Raw genomic sequence first — 20,763 nt, forward strand, 5'->3', positions numbered from 1 at the left:
AGCCAACTAAGGGCTAAAATGAGAATGGGCTTAAAACAATACCACAAATGCCAAAGTAAAAATAATGTGCCAACTATGGGCCAAATATGAAAGCCAATAATGGGCTAAAATGGGCTTGGATTTGAAACAATACCACAAAGGCCGAATACAAGTAAAGGGCCAACAAAGGGCCAAAACAATGTGGGCAACTTTGACATCTCTTTATGGGCATTTTTTTTTTCTGCCTCTTTCGATTTTTTTTTTTTTTTTTGGTCTCCCTTACAATTTTGAGGGTTTGACCGGTTTACTTGAAAGTTGAAACCAAGGAAAAATAAGGGAACTTACAGCTAGCCTCCGGAGGAGGCCCTTGAAACCAAGGAAAAATAAGGCTTTACGCCTAGTCTCCGGAGGAGGAACTTGAAACCATGGTACAACATGTCAAAGAGATTTGCAAGCCAAGAAATTCGTCCATAAGGGGCGACACTATTAAAAGTCAACACTAATAGTCAACTTTCAACATTGACTTTGACAGTCGACGCTAATAGTTGACTATCAACATCCATAGGAGTGAGTAAATCCTCGCAATACCCGCCCCGCAAAGACTAAAACCCGCACCCATGGTGCGGGCCCATGGGGCCTTATTTGGGCCCCCCGCACGGTGCGGAGCGGGTTTTGGGGGGAGCCTTTGAAATTTCGCTGTTCCCTGCCCCACCCTGCAGAGTTTGAAAAAAAAAAAAAACGAAAAACGAAAAAAAGACACAGAAACTTCACTTTCTTTACTCTTTTTTACTTTCCTTTCCTTCAGTTCTAACTTCTTCTAAGTTTCTAACCCTAAGTTTTCCCTAACTCCCCTGGATTCACTGCAGCACTCCACGCCTCCACGGTCCCCACTCGTCTCACCGGCCCTCACGTCACGCCCTCACCGTCACCCCCTGCAGCACGGTAGCACCCCACTCGCCTCACCGGCCCGCACCCGCCACCCACAATCGGTATATCTCTCATTCTCCCGTTTAATTTGATTCTTTTGCCTTGTATGAAGGAGGGAGGATAGCCATGCACCACTCTGATGATTTTTACAATCAATCTGTGCTGATAAATTTCTCATACCCATTGATCTCTGTGCTGATAAAAATCTGTATTACTCAGTTTTTTTTTTTTTTTAAAAAAAAAAAAAAAAAATCTGTATTAACCCCCAGGGATCCCCGCATACCCACGGATCCCCGCCCCGTTTATCCTCATCCTGCACGGTTTCATTAGATTTTTCACGGGTTGCAGGTTCTCTTTGGGGAACCCGCACCCCTACGAGGCGAGGTCAAAAAAACCTCATCCTCGCCCCATGCTCAGCCCTAAACGTCCACATCTGATACTATTAGCGTAGACTGTGGGGTTGACACTAATTGTCCAAAAAATTCCACTATTAGCGTCGATATTGTTGTCGACGCTAATGTGTCGTTGCTAATAACCTGGCGGGAAATTTTGTCTCGCGCGGGTTGAGAAATATCAGCGACATTTCAATATTAGCATCCACTTTCGCCGACGCTAATAAATAACTATCAGCGTCGACATCGGGGTCGATACTGATAACCTATTATCAGCGTCAACATATAGGTGTCGACATTGATAATAGGTCATTAGCGTCGACTCTAGGGTCGACACTAATGATTATGTATAAACAATAAAATAATTTTTTTTGAACAAATTGAAAAATATCAGCGTCAACTTATATGTGTCGACGCTAATAATAGGTCATTAGCGTCGACTCTGGGGTGGACGCTAATGACCCATGTATAAAAAAGATTAAATCCTTTTTACAAAAATTTGAAAAGTATCATCGCTGATAATAGGTTATCAGTGTCAACATGCAGGAGTTGACGCTGAAAACCTATTATTAGCGTCCACTTTAGGTCGACACTAATGAGCCTAGATAACAATATATATATATATATATATATATATATATATATATATATATATATATATATATATATATATATATATAAACCTATTAAACTTTTTTAAAAAAAATTGAAACCTATAGAAATAAGTACTTATTTTTATATTATCAGTAAAGTTTTTCTATTTTTTTAATTTTTGTGTTAAATGGCATTTCAATTTCTGGGTTTTTAACGACTTTTATTTTTTTATCGCTAGGTTTTATTTTGTATCATGAACATAATTTCATGTCAAACTAATCAAAACCTGCCATGTGGTCATATGTCTCATTAAAAAACATAAAAATGAAAAAGAAAAAAAGAAATACATATACATATACATATATACCAAAAAATTAAAAAATAAGGGGTGAAAAAAAAAACTCTACAAAAAATTAATTTTGATTTTCATATTATTTATAAAGTTTTACTTTTTTTTAATTTTTTTTTTCTATTTTCTAATCTTTTGAATTACTATTTTTTTTTTTTTTTTTTTTTTTTTTTTTTAAAAAAAAAATCCTTGTGCATTAGTCCAATCAATAATGATATGATCAATCTGATCGATCATCACACATCAGTTTGATTGATCGAACTATGTGGATTTTGCATTATTTATGCTTGTACATTAGTCCGATTAATCATTATAAGATCAATCTGATTGATCGTGATCCAATCGAACTTGACACAATTAAAGGTTTTATCGAACTCCAATCAATACTAATGCATTAATCTGATCCTTGTAAGATCGAATAAACCATGACCTTATTTAGGATTGATCGAACTTGACATAATTCAAGATTCGATCGAACGTTCGATCAATCCTAGTGCATTAGTCTGATCGATCAAACTCTTTGGATTTGTATTATCCTTCTGCATTAGTATGATCGATCGAATGATTGATTGAACTCGACACAATTGAAGGTTCGATTGAAAATCCGATTGATCTTAGTGCATTAGTTTGATTGATAGGACTATATGGATTTTATTTATTTATTATCATTATTTTTTATTTTTTTATCATCGATGCATGTGTATTAGTTCGATCAATTATGATAAGATCAATCTAATTTATCGTGATACAGTTGAATAATCAATCGAACTTGACATGATTGAAGGTTTAATTGGTCGAACATCCAATCGATTGTAATACTTTAGTCCAATCAACTGAAGTATATGGATTTTGTATTATATATCATTACACAGTAAGCCCCACATCCATGTCTCAAAGAAACCATGATCTTATATAGAATCGATCAAGCTTGACACCATTGAAGATTAGATCGAACATCCGATTGATCCTAGTGCATTAGTCTGATCGATCAAATTATTTGGATTTTGTATTATCCCTATGCATTAGTATGAGCGATCATAGTGCATTTGTCTGATCGATTATACTGCATTTTTCTGATCAATCCTAATGCATTTGTCTAACCGAATGAACATTTGATGGATTAAACTTACAGGAATTTGTATTATCCTATTGATTGATCGAAAATCAAATTATCAATCAGACTCTATATATTTTGGGACAAACTTTGAACTCTTTAGTCCATAAAAATATTGTCAAAATCTATATATGAAACTTTAAAAAAAAAAAATTAAAATATATGTATATATATAAGAAATTTATAAGTGGTGTATATATATATTAAAAAAATATTAAAAAAATTAATTTTTTACTACAGGTTTTATTTTTGAAACAATATTAATATGCTAATTTGATTTTTTAATAAGTTACAAAAAAATTAAATTAATATCAACATCGACTTTTATTAGAGCATTCCTAGCAGCTTCCCAATCATTTTCCCCAAATATAGGGAACAAAAACACTTTTTGCTTCCCTCTCAAAAATATCCTACAGCAGCTTCCCAATATTTTCCCCTATAACATTAAAATATAATTTTTAATTTTTTAATTTTGATTTTTTATTAATTTATTTTCTTCTCTCCCTGCTGTCTCCCGCAAGATTCAGACCGGCCATGGCCCTCCTCAACCCCAATCAGCCCCCTCGGTCGGCCCCACCCACGCCTGCACCAGAAAAACCGCCGTCTCCTGTTCCCACCAACATGACCCGCCACCGCCGCCAGCAACAACAAAACCGACCACCAGGCGCCGCCCAGGTTACGTCCCCAATCGCATCTTGGACCTTAAGTACATCCGCATCTTCGACACCACTCTCCGCGACGAGGAGCAGTCATCGGGCGCCCATTGGATTGTGTGTGGTGAAGGCTCGTTGGATCTCCTCGATGTTCGCTTCTTCGATCGTGAAATCCTCCCCATCGATTGTCCTGAAAAAGAATATATTGGCGAAGATCAATTTGCTTTGGACTGAACTGTCAGGGTTTTGGAGATGGAAGACTCCGAGGGGGGTTTAGGGGAGGAGACTGAGATGGCGTCCTTAACGGACTGAGAGACTTCTTGTTTGGGATCTGAGAGGCGGAGATGGATGGACGACGAGGTGGCATGGGGTGAAGTGTGAGAGGAGAGAGGCAACTATGAGAGAGGAGAGAGAATTTTTTATGAATAAAAAAATGTGAAAGCACTGTTCACTTCATAAGGATTAGAAAATTTAGGGAAACTGCTGTCGAATGATTTTTGTGACTTTCTTGAAATTTTTCATAAAATTTAGGGAACATGCAATCTTTAGGGAAGCTGCTAGGAATGCTTAAGAGCACTAGTAGCAGATACCCAACTATTTTCTCTATTTTAAGGAAAATTTAAGGAATTAAATCACTTTTTTTTCCCTATACAAAAACACTCCACAACAGTTTTCATTTATCTTTCCTAATATATTAAAATTATATATATATATATATATATATATATATATATATATATTTTATCTTTTACTTTAGTTTTTTATTCATTTCTTTTATTCTCTCTCTTTATCTTTTACTTTAGTTTTTTTTTTTTTTTTTTATTTATTATTATTAAAATATTGTATAGGGAAGTTACAGTGCTTCCCAAGGATGACCCTCTAAAATAGGGTAACTGTCGTAGCTTGATTTTTTGTGACTTTTTTCAAATTTTCCCTATTTTAGGGAGCATAACTACTTATAGGGCATATGCTACTAGTGCTCTAAATTCCAATACATTGGGAAGTACTGTAGCTTCCCAATACAATATTTGAATAATCAAAAAAAGCTAAAGTAATAGATAAAGAGAGAATAAAAGAAATGAATAAAAAAACTAAAGTAAAAGATAAAAAAAAATATTATTTTAATATATATGGAAAGATAAAGGGAAACCGTTTGTGGAGTGCTTTTGTATAGAAAAAAAAATGATTTGATTCCTTAAATTTTCTCTAAAAATAATAAAAAAAAATGATTAGTTATTTGTTGCTGGTGCTCTAAAGTTGACGCGGTTTAGAAAACATGCCATTTTCATCCGAAAAACAATGCGACATCTAATGGCGCGATTTCTGAAATTTTCGCACAAATTTTTTTAATATCCCGCTCCCTCTTCCTTTGGTTTCTTCACCAATTATCTCTTCCTCCCATTCTCTCTTTCTCAATCCATCCTTTGCCCTAATTCTCTCTTTCTCAACCGGGGTTCTCTCTCTATTCGGTTTGCTGCAACCCCAAGAGAGATAGAGAGAGGGACATCTCAAGCTCCCCCTTCCATGTGTTCATCTTCCACAAAGAGAGAACGAGCTGGAGAGAGAGAGAGAGAATGTGGTCGTGTCGAAAGGTATGCGTTAATCTCTCTTGTTTTTTTTTTTTCTCTGGAAAAAGAAAAGTTTCCTAAAACCTTCATGTCGATTCTGTTGTTCTTGTGGTAGATATTATTCTAGGGTTTATTGATTCGAGCCCCAATAGAAACAGGAACTTATACATGTATGTTAGCTAATTTTTTTAATGGAGGTTTTCGTTGGGTTTTTCTTGTTAATGTATTAGGCGATTTAGTTGGCAAGGGTTTCGACTTTCGCGCATTTGATTTTAGTCTTTAATCTACGGTTCACGATTTTAGTCTTTAAACCCTGAAAGAAGTAGCGCACCTCCCTAAGTCCCTATCAAGTGAAACCATCGGCCAAAGGGGGAAAACACGCTCTCAGACTCAGTCCCGGAAAACACACCTGTTTCATTCACTTTTTCCCTCTAAAACGTTAAAGAAGAAGCCAGAAGACAATCGAGGTTAGTCTTTCCAACTCTCTCTCTGTATTTCTTTTTCTAAATTTTATTTGCTTATTGCTTGATTGTTAATGCGTATTTGCGTTTAAGTAGGATTGAAGAGACTCAATATGAAGTCTGGCTTGAGTAAGCATGTAACTAAGAGTTGACTTATTCAGGAAAAGCCACCTCGTAATCCCTTGCCCAGTTCCTCAGGCACGTTAAGCCCTCCATCTTATCTATTCAATTGCTTTTCGGATTTTAATTGGATGATATTGTTTTTTTTTTTTTTTTTTTTCCTTTAACTTATGGATTTTTTAATTGTGGGGTTTAAACCTTTGTATTTATTTGGGATGAGAAGAATGGATTAGTTTGTAGCCGTCTCAGTATTAGAAATTTAGAATTAATACTTGAAACAAATTTTTTAATGCAGAAGAGTCATCGAAAGAGCAAGCTAGCAGTGTAGTTTCGGAAGAAGAAGTAATTCATAGAGAGGCTTCAATGTATGATAATTTATTGATGTCACTGCGGCCGTGTAGCAAATCTGTTGATGATGTGTTTAACAAGAGGTAATGGTCCTCAAGAGGACGGTGGTTGAATTAAAAGCTTTATTCTTCAATACCCTTTATTATAGATGGCTGCCTGGATTGCTTTCATTTTTCTAGCTTTTGTGATTTTCTTGTTTCTCCTTTTGGTGTTTCTCTTATATAATTCTTGTGTACTTGGGTTGTTCCTTTGCACTTTTTAATGAAGTAATTTCAAACACCAAAAAATATTTTTCGAATCATTTTTAATGTTACAATAATTTACGCATTAGGTGACACCACTAGCATATATCTACCCAACAAACAATTTAGACACAATGAAAGATAATTCCTTATAAATCTTTAAAAGTTCTTCTGACTCATCAATGTTGGACGAAGTGAAAGGGAAGGTTGAAGATTCTCAAATAGGAGGGAAAATTTATTTTAGTGAAAGAATTCAACAATTACAGAACTCAACAATTGCACAAATACCACTGAATAATGTATTTATTATCTTCTTGACTTCAATTCTCCAAACAGCAGCATGCAACAAAGACACCAAAATTTCAATGCAAGGTAACATGTGGTTCAGTGTTAACTCTTTGTTAGCTTACAAGTTTGCTTTGGAAATTTTATGTTTCTGTTGGTTGTTAATGAGGGGCTATCATGAATTGAGGTGGAAACCTCAATTGTGGAGTTGGCTTTGGTGTTTTCGTTGTTTTTTTCTTTTTTCCTAAACTAATCCTGGGGATTTATGTGCATTTTGAGTAGTAACCTATTATATTCTGAAAGAATACAGATATTGCTAGGGAAGAGGACCTGCAGATATTGAGTAGTTCTCAAATGAATTCATTTTGAGTGTAAATTTTGCATTTAACTCTTTTTATTTTTAATGATTTTTGAAGTGATTTAGTAATAGATGAAAATCAAGACAGCAAGAAAGCCCTCTATTTTTTATTGTTAGGGAAGAGGACCTGCAGTCTACAGTGAAATTACAAATCTTATAATTCATCAAAAAATATGTTAATCAGTAACTATAGAGTATAGCATTGTCCTAATTATGTAGATCCTGGTCTAATTGCTCGGTCTTGCTCACTTTGTTAATTGAGAAATATGTTTAAGAACTTTGATTATGGAGGGCAATGATTTGGAGATAGTTATTTCCCATAAAGCATGCAATCATTGGCATTGTATGTTTTGGTTTGTTATTTATCAATATCTTACGAATATGCTTCTCAAAATAAACTATAAGGTAAATGTAGAAGCTTGAAAGCTTAGTATCCTTATTCACCAATAATGTACTATTAATGATTCTTTCTACTGCTATTTTTTCTTTGTTGTCGACGCTAGATAAATTCTTTGTTGGACAAAGAGCACTACTCATGTATTCCTATGATAAATGATACTACACTGATGTTGGGAATGGATGTCTCACATGGGTCTCCTGGTTGATCAGATATCCCATCTATTGCTGCGGTAATTTCCCATGTGTTTTCTTTGTAACATATTTGACCAATCTAGCTAGCTGTTGCTTATCATGTTGTTGCTTTTCTTCAATATGTTGGAATCTTTAGGTTGTTGGCTCTCGATGTTGGCCACCAATTTACTTCAGATCATTTAAATGACCCTGATGGCTCAAAAACTCAGGTATATCTTTCTTTGAGTATGTTTTCTTAACTGAATAATGAAACGATTCAATCCTTGAACTACCCTACCCCCTGTATAATTAAATATATTCCGCTGCCATATTTTGAGGGTACTTTATTGTTCTACTTGGATTTACTTGGTTTCTTGGCAAGATTACTTTGGAGACCTATATTTCTCAGTTCCATATCTGGTTGAGGTGGGTAAACTTACTCATATTTAACTCTTTCACGTTGCCTTGTACAAGTTTTTAATTTCATGCAACCCTTCTTGGAAGTGGATTGATACTTTGATATCAAAGTGGCTAATTTTATTTTATTTGGTTCTCTGTTTGAACTTTGTAAATCTTTCAATGTGATTTTGAAAATTACTAAGACATATTATAAGAGAGTGCCGAGAAACAAAAACACTTTCCAACCTTAGTTTTAGGCTACTAAAGTAAATATATTGTGTTGGATTATGCTAAGCTTGAATTGTGCTAAGTTCCCCATCTATTTTATGTTTTATCCTTTTCTTTCGTGTATAAATTATGAAATATATACAAAATGTGTATAAATTACTAATGGCGTGTTAAAATTTTTTTTAGGTCGACGCTAATGGCATATTTTTTTTAAAAAATTATATATGTATTTTTATTATTATTTTTTAGGGTATTAAGTTGACGCTAATGGCCCATTAAATTTATTTTTTATTTCCCCGGATGCGCATGCTCTCTTTATACTCTAGTTTTACCTATAAAATATATATATATATATATATATATGAGGGTTTTGTTGAGCAGGTTAAAAAATGGTGGATGTCTTATGAGTTTTCTGGTTTGCCAAGTTTCATTTTGGCTAATAAATTGAAGGCATTGAAGACATATTTGAAGAAATGGGATGAAGAAGTGTTTGGTGATATAGGGAAGAAGAAAAAAGAATTATTGGAGGGTATTCAAGAGCTGGAATGCCGTGGCTTAGAGGAGGACGAGAAGTTTCGAAAGGTAGATATGTCGAGAGAGCTGGAAAAGACTTCTTTTTGAGGAAATGAATTAGAGGCAAAAATCTAGAACTTTGTGGTTGAAGGAGGGGGACAAAAACACAATTTTTTTCACAGGATGACCAACTCACATCGTAAATTCAATCAAGTGGACTCTTTGAGTATTAATGGCACAATTTCTAGGAATCCTGCGAAGATTAAGGAGCATATAGTCCAATATTACAACAATCTGTACTTTGAGAATTGCTCTTGGCGGCCTAGGGTGGAGGGCCTATCTTTTTTAAACATTGATGCGGATGAGAGTATTTGGCTAGAAAGAGCGTTTGAGGAGGAGGAGGTGTGGGATGTGATCAGGGATTTGAATGGAGATAAGGCGCCGGGTTCAGACGGCTTCACTTTGGCTTTCTTTTAGAAGTGTTGGGATTTTTTAAAAACTGACATTATGGCTGTTTTTGCATAATTTCATGCTCGAGGCAAGTTTGAAAAGAGCTTTAATGCTACTTTTGTTTCTTTGATTCCTAAAAAGGCTAGTGCCATGGATGTGAGGGATTATCGCCCTATTAGTTTGGTAGGGGGGATTTACAAGATTATTTCAAAGGTCCTCGTGAGTAAGTTTAAATCAGTTTTGGGCAAGATTATTTCCAACTCTCAGAATGCGTTTATTGGTGGTCGACAAACATTGGACTCAGTGCTTATTGCCAATGAATGTGTGGATAGTCAAATCCGATTAGGGGACCTTGGGTTGCTGTGTAAGTAGCAGGGGTGTGCAGGACTCGCAGAAACTGATCCGACCCGCAAGACCCGACCCGTGAAGCACCGGTTTTTCGGTTTTTATTGTGGGTACGGGTCCAAAATTAAGGAATCCGCACGGGGTGGGTTGCGGGTCCTGGTTTTTTTTTTTTAAAACCGGGGACCCTCCCCGCCCCGCGTAGAGAAATAAGTAAAAAAAAATAAACCCTACCCCCTTTAACCCTAGCGCCGCAGCACCCCCGTCCCCCTCATTTTTTTGTTTCTTTTCTTCTAGTGCTGCACAATTCCTCTTACGAGTCTTCTCTTCATTTTTCTAAGCTCTCTAGTCTCTTCTAGTCTTCACGAATCACAGCCTTCCCTTGCAGTTGGAGGAGCTCTACTTCACAAACGTCTATGACTTTGTGAGAGAAATATTTAGAGAGATTAGATTGGAGGAGTTACAATGATGGCTTGGACTCTTTTGTGAAGATCCCATTCAGTTCACCAAGCTGTTCATCAATGGAGAATTTATTTATTCCATTTCAGGTTTTCAATTTTCTCTATTTCTAGTTAAATTACTTCATACGGTTTAGATTTTTTCACTCCGATATGATCCCCCTTTTTTTGGTTATATTACATAAATGCCACTCAGAAGGACCTGCCCTGCCCCACCCTGTCAAACCTGCACCCCCGCCCCGAACATACCCGCCCCACAGTGTACCCGCACCTCACGGTTTTCTCCTAAGCATTGCGGTTCACGGGTTCAAAACAAGCAACCCGCAGGGCTGGGGGGCTTGGGCAAAATGGGCGGAAAATCGCCCCGCCCTGCCCCGTGCCCACCCCTAGTAAGTAGGATATGGAGAAGGCTTATGATCATGTGAATTGGGATTTCTTGCTCTATTTGCGACACCGTTTTGGTTTTAGGGAAAAATGGAAGGCTTGGATTCGTTTTTGTATTTCTACGGTGAGATTTTCTTTTCTTGTGAATGGAACCCTGTCGGGATTTTTTTTATAGCTCCCGTGGTTTACGACAAGGAGATCCTCTTTCTCCTTTATTGTTTGTGGTGGTTATGGAGGCTTTGAGCCGGATGCTGACTGCTGCTTTGGATTAGGACAATTTGACTGGGTTTTCAGTGGGATCCAGGGAGTCTGAGGCTTTAGTTGTGAATCATTTACTGTTTGCTGATGACACGTTGATTTTTTGTGGTGCCCAAGAGGAGCAGATTCGACATCTGAGGTGTATCTTTCTATGCTTTGAGGCAGCTTCGGGCTTAAGGATTAGGAAAGTCAAAAGTTGTTCCTATTGGTGCGGTAGAGGATGTCGATAGGTTGGCTCACCTACTTGGATGTCGGGTCGCTTCTTTGCCTTTGACATACTTGCGTTTGCCATTGGGGTGCTTCTTACAAATCCGTGTCTATTTGGAATGGTGTTATTGAGAAAATGGAAAGAAGGTTAGCTGGATGGAAGCGTATGTATTTGTCAAAGGGTGGGTGGCTGACTCTTCTTAAAAGTACGCTCTCCAATCTTCCTACATATCTCTTGTCACTGTTTTCTATTCCAGTGAGGGCGGCTAATTGTCTTGATAAAATTCAAAAGGCTTTTCTTTGGGGTGGTATTGGAGATGAGGCCAAATTTTATTTAGTGAAATGGAACAGGATTTGTACTCCTTTGCATTCAAGTGGGTTGGGAGTTCACAATTTCATCTAATTTAATCAAGCTCTTTTGGGAAAATGGTTGTGGAGATATGGTAGGGAGAGAGAGGTGTTATGGCGTTTGGTGATTGACGCAAAATTTGAGAGCCTAAAGGGTGGGTGGTGTTCGAAAGAGGTGTCAGGTTCCTTTAGAGTGGGTGTGTGGAAACATATTAGGAGGGGATGGGAGAAGTTCTGTAATTTTGTTCGTTTTGAGGTGGGGGATGGGTCACATATAAGTTTCTGGCATGATTGGTGGTGTGGGGATAGATCTTTGAAGCAGTGCTTTCCAGTTTTGATTAGTATTGTGAGGAACAAAGATGCGACGGTGGTGGATAACCTGGTCGTTCATAACGGAGTTATTCATTGGAATGTTCTTTTTACGAGGCAAATCCAGGATTGGGAGATGAGATGGTTCTTTCTTTCTTCAAGCGGCTTTACTCCACTTCGGTTCAACACGGAGAGGGCGACAAGTTAGTTTGGAACCCCTCTAAAAGGGGTTTTTTGAGGTGAGATCCTATTATGGAGTGCTTATTAGGAAAAATGGCCCATCATTTCCGTGGAAGAGTATTTAGCGTGTTAAGGCTCCGACTAGGGTCACTTTTTTTGTATGGTTAGCAGCTTTGGGTAAAATTTTGACGCATGATAACTTGCGTAAGAGGAATGTCGTAGTGATTGAGTGGTGTTGTATGTGTAAGAAGAATAGGGAGTCTATTGATCATCTGTTGCTTCATTGCGAAGTCGCTTGTAATCTTTGGAGTTACATTCTTATCTTATTTGGGGTAGAGTGTGTTATGCCACGAACGGTGTTGGAGTTGTTGACTAGTTGGGGTGCGTTAGTTGGGTATGGTTGTGCTAAAGAATTTTGGCGGTTAGCTCATTTGTGTTTAATGTGGTGTATTTGGCGTGAACGGAATGCGCTGCTCTTTGAAGATGTAGAGACATCATTGGTGGAGCTATGGAAACATTTGCTTAATATGTTATATATTTGGATAGCATCCCATCATATTGCTTGTATGATTTTACTTATATAGACTTTTTAAATTTATTTTCTTCTCGTCCCATTTAGGGGCTCTCTTGTATACTTCCCGTGTATAAGGGTTGCGTCCATCTGCGCTTTTATTGAATAGAATTACAATTACTTATCAAAATAAAAGAGATTTTACGTGGTTTGGTCTATTATGACCTATGTCTACAGGATAAAGTCCAAAATGCTACATTTTATTCTTATTTCTATTGATGAGTTTACAATACAAATGATCCGTATTTATAGGGATATAAGAAGAGTACAAAAAGGTATGAAAGAATATCAAATCAAATCAAAATTGAATGTATTCAATTCTGATTTGATTATAATCAATTACAATCAAATCATACAATCTCATATATTCTCCTACCATATCTAATCACACTTATATGGAAAGTATATTATCTAACAAAAACTATCAAGAGGGGTTGGGGGAATTATTTAGTCATACCAGATTTGAGGTGAAAAATGGCTCTAAGATTAGATTCTGGCATGACATGTAGTATGGGATTAGGCCCATAAGGAAGCTTTCCCGGTTTTGTATAGTATTGCTTGTGTTAAAGTTGCTTTTGCAGCAGATTACTTGGAGTTATCTAGTAATTCCTATCAATGAAATGTAAGCTTTATCAGAGCGGCTCAAGATTGGGAGGTAGATGCCTTTGTTTCATTCTATAACTTGTTTCTCTCTTAGATTGAGCCGAGGAGGGGAAGACAAGCTTCGTTGGGCCCCTTCCAATCAAGAGAGAGATGTGTACCGTTAGATCTTTTTATAACTTGTACCTCATGATAACACTCCCTTCCCTTGGAAGTGTATTTGGCGGAGTAAGGTCCCTTTGAGCGGGCGTTCTTTACTTGGACAACCACCCTATGGAAGATCCTCACCATAGATAACCTTAAAATTTATGTTATTATGGTTAATTGGTGTTGTATGTGTAAGAGGAGTGGGGAGTGTGTGGATCATTTTCTACTCCACTATGACATTGCCAGTATCTTATGGAATGCTATTTTCAGCTGTGTTGGATTAGCTTGGATTATGCCTAAAAGAGTAGTAAATCTTCTCGCTTGTTGGAAAGGGGTGTGCGGCAGTCCATTAGGTGCAGCAGTGTGGAAGATGGTTCTGTCCTGTTTTTGTGGTGTCTTTGAAGGGAAAGAAATGATAGAAGTTTTGAAGACCGCAAAAGAACGGTAGTGGAACTAAAGTGTTTCTTTGTCAAAACTTTTTTCATTAGACAAGTGTTCTAGATCTTAATGTGCTTGGTTTTTTTGATTTCTTAACCATCTTTCTGTTTATAGCTAGGTTTTTCTCTTGTATACATGATGTGTATTTAGGTTGCACATTTTGCGCTTTTCAATAATATCTCGTTTACTTATATTAAAAATAATAATAAAAAAAAAAAAGCTTTCTTTTTTATCTTCTCTTACCCCATTTTTCTATTCTTTTGGAGATATTCTTTTTGTGTCAAAAATTTATCCAAAGCAAAGCAGGCCTGCTAGTCTGCCTGGTTTCTCTAACTAGCCAGCCAGCATGAGTTCAGTTTTTATGTTGTGTTTATGTGTGCTATGTGTTTCTTTTCTTTTCTTTTTTCGTATAAAAAGTTTTGAAGATCGCGAGACGGTGGTCTTTCCTCTTCAATACTCTTTACCACTGAATATTTGTATGTGTTAATATATGTTCTCTGTAGATGGCACTTTTATTTTTTTTCACCGTATCTGGTTCTAATCAGATCAATGCGCTTGCTGAGACATTTTGTCAACTGATAATTAAATTATTAAGAATTAAGACTTGACTAAACTTGTGATGTTACTACTTCCATTGGCTAAACTAATGGTCTTTGCAGTTCAACTTCATGTTCATAAATTGTTATAAAGTGATCCAAATTTTAGGTGAAAGATAGGCCTCGCATATGCTCAGTTCAGCATTGAGCACTGAGCATTTTTTAGGTGAATGGTGCTTATGCTATGCAATGGGTGCATAACTCGACATATAGCTATGGTAGAAGCCTTTTCCAGTTTGTGTTTAAATTTGTCCAACAATGTCTTGTGGAGTTTGTGTTTAAACTTTTATTTTTTCAGTTATCTTGTGCAGTTTGTGTTTAAACTTTTATGTTTTCAACTGAAAAATGCTCAGTGCTCAATGCTGAACTGAAAAAATTTCAATGCTCATTTTTTTTTTTACTTTCCTATTTGCCCTTTGGCTTTCAGTGCAAACGAGAAGGTTTTATCCAAAAGCTAAAGGATGAGGAAGGTGAAGCTTGTAATATTCATGGATCTCTTTAAGTAAATAAAGTTGCTGGAAAGTTTGATTTTGCACTTGCGAAAAGCTTTCAGCAGTCAAATGTTCATGGACACGATTTGCTGGCTTTCCAACAGGGTAGTTATAATGTAAGATTACCTTGAGTATGGAATTTTGACATAGCTTTATCATTTTTCCTTGAGTATTATGTTCTAAATTTGATTTCGATCACTACTGTTTTAACTTTCTTGTGCATGAGACAGATCAGTCACAGGATCAACAAATTAGCTTTTGGTGAATCCCCTTGATGGGTAATTGTTTCTTTCTTCTCCTGCGTAGTTTTTTACATGTTTATAAGAAATGCTGATAGTGCATTTCTATTTGAAAGGTTATTCTCCATTAATGTCATACTGGTTCAAATTGAATAAAGCCAGAAACACTGTTTCTATTTGAATGTTTTCTGCAAAAAAGTGCATAGGCTGTATCATATAAAACTGCTGTATTGAATCGAATCTGGCTTTTCAAAATTCTGATGAATGCAACTTTTTCCAAATTAGGAATTGCATCTTCTATATGCCATTTTTTTTTTCATAGTCATGATTATTTACTCATTTCTTCTTGTCTTTCTTTCTTCCTAGTCTTATCATAACAAGAATTGCTCAAGAAAGTGAAATGTCATATAGTTCAGAATGTTAGTAAATAACCGTTTCTATTGTTTTTAAGGTAAGTGAGCAACCCTTTAATCAGATATATTACGTTATTTACTTTTTTCACTTCTCAACGCCTTGTCAGGGTGCAATGGGAACATGAAACGCCACATGGTATGTACCAGTACTTCATCAAGGTTGGTATTATGTTCTTGTTATGTTTCTGTCTTTGAGGTTTCATAAACAAATGCTGAATGATATTTTCCTGTCTATAGAATTTTCTTTTTTTCTTGTATTAATTTTGATGTTTATATTGTGAAAACTAAGCAGTGATATAAATTTAATATTTGGACTAAATGCAAGAATATTCAATCAATATCTGAAAAGTTTATGATATTAGATCTTACATATTGTATCTAAATTACTTATCAAAAAAAAAAAAACATATTGTATCTAAAATGTCTGTGGAATTTTTTATAAAATCATCATTTGCTTATTTCATTTAAGGAATTGTGTTGTTTTATCAGACCATTTAATATATTATAACATCTTGTTGTGCTTTGGACTCGTCTTACAAAAAGCAACGGATTTCCCACTTACATTGTTGATAGTCGTACGTAATCAGAATCATATATAAGATGAAACCACTGTGGTAGTCTTGAACGTCTGGGTGAAGAATTTTGATCTTTTATTTTCTGTGACTGTAGTTTCGAAAAGAAATCCTTTCAAATGACCTCTCTCTCTCTCTCTCTCTCTCTCTCCCTCTAACTCATCATGTTTGTTGTGTATACATGATGAGTGCAATTGCCTCGAGTGTGAATAAATGCCTGTGTATGCATGTGGTGTTCTCAAAATTAGCTCACATTCATAAGCAAATTTGTCAGGTGGTCCCTACTATATACACTGACACTAGAGGTCGTACTGTCCTGTCAAATCAGGTAACTTGAAGATGACAAAGTTGTGAAATCGCTTCCCAACAAGCCAGCAAATCTACTTACCAAATACGAAATCCAACAAATCCAAAACCAAGGCATGAGATCCATCAAACACCAAATAATGAAAAACCAAAGCAACTGAAGAAATCGATATGTTTTCTTGTATAAGTCTATTTAAATTTATTTGTATAAGTCGATTTATTCAACTATAAATAAGAACATATGTATTGTAAACAAAAGTTAACGAGCACAATGTAGCCTTTAGGACAAATTCAGAGTAGTGGGCGTAGGTGTCTAACACCAAACCACTCGTTCTTCTTACCAAATACTTTCCATGCTTGCATGTACCGAAGAAATTGCGAGAGGGAGACACAAAGAAGAGAGAGAGTTGTTGATGTAGGTGCGGGCCTATTAAAAAAATTGGTGCTTATGTACGTAAATTTGTTTCATTATGTGGTCAGAGTACCTATGTTACCGTTTCATCATAGAATTTCATTTTGTTATAGATCGAATATATTGAATGAATTTTAAAAATCTTCATGCAAGAAACGCAAATTGAAAACATAGATACGAAGGGTTGTCTCTATTAGTAGTGGAGGTACTTTATGTTTCTCCGGTAGATGCCTTGCCTGGATGTTGGTTGTGGGACTATTCTTCTTGTTTTGGCTTATAATTACTTGAATACAATTACTTAAGATCTCTTATCTCTCTGTTTAGGTATTTTCACAGTTGCTTAATTTTTTTAGTCATGTTATGTGATATGACACTCATGTGAACTGCCGCATAAGTTTGTAAGGGGCCTTTAGTAAAAGTTATGTGTCCCAAGCATTATTCTCCATGTGAAATTGAGAGAATCTATTTTACGGTTAATATTAAATTTTATAGATTTAATGATGTATATATTGCTACCTCATTTGAATTTTATTTTTGAGATAAAGATGATTTCATTGATCATAAATCTTCATCTTGCTCTGCAAGTACAATATGCTGGAAAATAGAAGGGCAATCCTTCACCCGGACTTTATCTACCAATTGAGAGAGCAAATTTAGCCATACAATGAGCCGCCCTGTTAGCGTCTCTTTTAATATGGTGAAAATTACAATGAACTAAGCGAGAAAGGGCGATATAAGTATCAGCAATTAGTTGTCCACAACCACTCTCACAAGGGCCCTCCTTCAAATCTGCAATTACATTCAGTGAGCCACCTTCTAAGAGCACATTTTGGAGTCCCAAATCACAAGCCAGCTGCACTGCATGCCAAACGGCTACTGTTTCGACAGTAAGAGGGTCTACAATGTAGGGAACAATCTTGGAGAGGGCTGCTACAATCTCTAATTTGTAAATATTGCAGCATTTTCCTAAAAAATAAATTGGCAGTGTTAATGGTATTTGCAATATTAAAGTGACTTAATAATAGCACTAAATAGCTTGCATCTTTTTTTTTTGTTCTTTTTTTTTTCACTGGCACTGCCATAATTAGTATTAGCCGAATTTAATTAACAAAAATGGTCTATAATCATAAAGATGGTGCCATTCGACCTAACTCGATCTGGTGATAAAAGCCAGAAATGATAACAAGTCTGACATTCAAAACTTACTTAAAAAAAGAAATGTAAAATTTTGTCGATAAGCAATTGATTATTAATTCATTTTAGGAAAATATTATTTGTGTACTTTTTAGGTATATCTCTCATTCATAACAGTGATTTTTTTTTTTTTTTTTTTGGTTTGAACAAAACCGAATCAAGCTTCATTTATCAAAAAAATCGAATCATTTTCTTATGAGGATTATTATTGTTGTTATTATTAAAATCATGTGACTTATTTCTTTGCGGAATGAATTGTGTTAAAATTCTTATTAGATTCTATCAAATTTCCCACTTTTTTTTTTTCTTCCCTTCAGTTCATTCATTCGTAGATCTATTTGCGGAATGAATTGTGTCAATAACATTTGCTTCTGAAAACTGTTTGTAGGCAGGTGCATATAGTAATCAAAACGGGCTCACTCTGATTTCCAAATAGATTAAACTTCATGTTATAAAAGGGAAACAAGAAGGGGGAATCAAATATGAGATCAAACTTTCCACAAAAAAAAAAAAAAAAAAAAAAAAAAAAAAAAAAATATTTTTTAAAATTTTTGGTTTTATTTTGTGCACTAAATCTTTTACTAAAAGATGAATACCAAGAAGATGTGGAGCTTATTTAATGAAGCTGATCAAAACAATTAATAAAAAGAAATGTTATGAGTACCAAAGAAAACAAGGTATAGAGATATAAAAAGAAAAAAAAAATGATTAAGCAAGAGAATAATAGGAGAATGTACGGATAAACTCTATGCCTTTAAATAAACAAGCTTTTACAATAGTTTCCCAACTCATCTTCAAGGTTGATGAGTGATAACTAGCTAAAGATAATAATAGCACTTAGTGATGAAAGATTAATGAATGATAACAATAACAAACAAGAATGGCTAATTAATAGTTAAAACTTTATTCAAAGGTTGAGCTGTTGTTGCTCTCTTATAATATTATTTTGTAATTCTAATCTCTTCATGCACTCCTCATACAATGTCTATCTTGACCCTGCACTTGCTTCTTCGTACCCTCTATAACATTATATTTATTATAAGTTTATAACCAATTTTTGTCATAATTTTGGGAGCGTAACAATTTTTTTTTTTTTTTTTTCAATCCACGAAATTGAGATTTCATCCTTCATAAACCATTATAGTTAGGCCAAGTACTCAAGCTAGGATGATAAACTTCAATATTGGTGCTAACTTGGTGAGGCTTGCAATAGACATTTAAGCTCGCAAGAAAAGAAAGTGTGGAGATAAATAAAAAGACAAAGCAAGAGAATAAATGAGCACGTGAATTTTTTTTTGAAAAAAAAAATTGTAGGATGAAGAAATGAAGAGAAGATGTAAAGACGAAGAAATGGACAAAGCAAGAGAATAAAGGAGGATGTACAAAAAGAAATTGCGACTCTGCTTGTTAATGTGTTTTTGGTGGTATTTTTTGTTTTTCGTTTAAAAAAGTGGTTTGGTGTAACATAAATGTGAAAATTGGTTTTGTATTTTAAAGAGTATACTTTTGTGTTTATATATAGTTTGTTAATGTTTTTGTATTTAGACGAGAAAATAAAAAACACAAAACAGAAATTTTTAACAAACAAAGCTGAAGTTTTGGAGACAAGAAAAAAATAATAACAATTAGGTTAATTCATTATAACTAGCTTCTTTCATAGTTTTGGGGGCATATCAAATGTTTGTTTTGTCTATGAAAGTAGAAATTTAATCATTTGACCATCTTAGTGATAGTTAGGTCGGGCCTAATAGTCATGGATGATAAACTTCAATAATATTGGATGCTAACTTTGGGAGTAATGCTAGAAGTCTCTCTTGTGTCACTCAAAAATTATATGGTTTTTAAAATCACCATTGGGCTTGTGATTGATCACTATAGAATTTTAATCAAATAGTGATTTTAAAATACTTCTCTTTTTTTGAGGGACACAAGAGCAACACGTACATTATGGACTTCTAGAATTACTCTAACTTTGCTGAGTCATGTAATGAATATCTAAACTTGCAAGATATGAAGGTGTAGGAATAAAGAAAAAGATAAAGTAAAAGAATAAAAAAACTATTAAAAAAAAAAAAAAAAAAAAAAAAAAAGGAGGAAGAAGAAACAAAAAGAAGAAATGGAAATCAAGAAAAGGACAAAGCAAGAGAATAGAGGAACATGTATACAAAGAAAAGAAGGTTTAGAGATAAATGGAACAAGAAAGGAATAATTATGTTCATTATAAATTAACCATGTCAATCACAGTTTTGGAAGCATACCAAATGTTTTGTATTTTCTACCAAATCATCCTTTGTGTTTAACTAAACCATGCATCCTTGTGATAGTGAATAGATTTGTATTTTCATTTACCAATTAAAGGAGAAAAAAGTTTGTGTGATCGATCATTTAATTCCCATTTATCTGCCACTCTTTTACCAAATTAAGGGGCACAACAAGCTTGAAGTTGTATAGCAGGTACGTGCTATATATACACTCTCTCATTTGTTTCCTAGCTTGGTTATGCTCTTTTCTATTGCCATTATGTTTGTAGTGATATTTAACATGTATTTCAAATATTTTGTAGAAGCTCAAAAGTTGATAATTTAAATATATATATATATATATATAGTACCTATTATTGGTTCATTTGGTCCTACTGTACGTGATATCCCCACTTCTCTCCTTTTTCATCTCTCACTCATTCAGGTTTTTCTTTCAGCCATAGAAACCATGTTTAATTGATAAACGTAACCAATAAATTAAATGACC

The 20,763-nt window shown here is 35.1% G+C and overlaps 1 non-coding gene and 1 pseudogene across 1 annotated transcript; both read left to right on the forward strand.

Annotated features, from left to right (window-relative positions):
• LOC133880996 (uncharacterized) overlaps positions 1 to 17,119 on the forward strand; it is a 127,749-nt pseudogene extending 110,630 nt beyond the window's left edge.
• On the forward strand, positions 1,016 to 1,104 carry LOC133882983 (small nucleolar RNA Z221/R21b). Its single transcript, XR_009902796.1, has one exon. It is a non-coding gene; the product is annotated as a small nucleolar RNA Z221/R21b (small nucleolar RNA).
• Positions 17,120 to 20,763: the final 3,644 nt, after the last annotated feature.

The sequence above is a fragment of the Alnus glutinosa genome, chromosome 11 (assembly GCF_958979055.1).
Source record: "Alnus glutinosa chromosome 11, dhAlnGlut1.1, whole genome shotgun sequence".
Taxonomy (NCBI): Eukaryota; Viridiplantae; Streptophyta; class Magnoliopsida; order Fagales; family Betulaceae; genus Alnus; species Alnus glutinosa.